Source organism: Microcebus murinus, chromosome 17 (assembly GCF_040939455.1).
Source record: "Microcebus murinus isolate Inina chromosome 17, M.murinus_Inina_mat1.0, whole genome shotgun sequence".
NCBI lineage: Eukaryota > Metazoa > Chordata > Mammalia > Primates > Cheirogaleidae > Microcebus > Microcebus murinus.
Window position 1 is genome coordinate 16,231,141 of NC_134120.1, and position 1,423 is coordinate 16,232,563.

General features: G+C 44.4%; 1 non-coding gene across 1 annotated transcript; it reads left to right on the forward strand.

The window, feature by feature from the left end:
- LOC142861744 (U6 spliceosomal RNA) lies at window positions 1-107 on the forward strand. Its single transcript, XR_012912899.1, has one exon. It is a non-coding gene; the product is annotated as a U6 spliceosomal RNA (small nuclear RNA).
- Window positions 108-1,423: the final 1,316 nt, after the last annotated feature.

Here is a 1,423-nt window from a genome sequence, read left to right on the forward strand (position 1 = left end):
GTGCTCGCTTCGGCAGCACATATACTAAAATTGGAACGATACAGAGAAGATTAGCATGGCCCCTGCGCAAGGATGACACGCAAATTCGTGAAGCATTCCATATTTTTGCACAATTCATAATTGCAAGGCTGTGGAAACAGCCCAAGTGCCCATCAATCCAAGAATGGATTAATAAAATGTGGTATATGTACACCATGGAGTACTATTCAGCTCTAAGAAACAATGGTGATATAGCACATCTTATATTTTCCTGGTTAGAGCTGGAACCCATACTACTAAGTGAAGTATCCCAAGAATGGAAAAACAAGCACCAGATATATTCTCCAGCAAACTGGTATTAACTGAGTAGCACCTAAGTGGACACATAGGTACTACAGTAATAGGGTATTGGGCAGGTGGGAGGGGGGAGGGGGGCGGGTATATACATACATAATGAGTGAGATGTGCACCATCTGGGGGATGGTCATGATGGAGACTCAGACTTTTGGGGGGAGGGGGGAAATGGGCATTTATTGAAACCTTAAAATCTGTACCCCCATAATATGCCGAAATAAAAAAAAAAAGATTTTTGTAACATCTGCAATTTTTCTCCACCCTCCAGCCAATACTCCTTCTTCTATAGCCAATACTTCTTTATTTAGAGGGAATCAACACTTTCTCATTACCCATCCATCCCTTGAAGATGGGCACCTGACCCAAGGTTGGCCAGTCAGAGCTCCAGACCACCCAGCCATAGTGATGGGGTTCAGGAAGGGGCACTCTACCCATGTGGATCAGTGAGAGTCACATGCTGGACTTTTTACTTGAATGTGGTTTAAATGGCTGCGTTTTTTTCACTGAGGTTTCTAAGATGATGCAATAGGCTGAAGTCTAGTGTTACAGGTGTTCTTCTCTACCACCATCTAGGAATAACCTATCTAAGAAGGTGCTATCAGTGTGATAAGATTAGATTTGCGTTTTAGAAAGATTACCCTGACCACAGAGTAATCTACTGGAGACAGTGAAACCAGTAAAGAGACTGTTGCAGTGACCCAGGTGAGGACTTTGAACTAAGGTAGTGGCAGTAGATACAGAAAGGAGGAGATATCTGAAAGGACATCAGGGTGGTAGACTTTTAAGAGTATAGTACCGATTAGATATGAAAGACACAGGGGATGGAAGGGTTGAGGACCCCTCCAGTTTTCTGGATCAGTAGCTGAACAGGTGATTCTGCCATTCTTGAGATAGAGACCACGGAAGCAGTATAGGCTAGCGGGGCAGGCAGGGTCAGGTGGGCAGGGAGGGCTGGGAGTGACGTGGGGGATGGCAGGTTTAATTTTGGTCAGATGGATTTGAAGGTTTGTGGAGCCTGAAGGACATATAAATGGAGGGCGTTAGAAGATGCACTCATGAAAGAAAATGAAAAGCAGTGGCCAGAGAGATA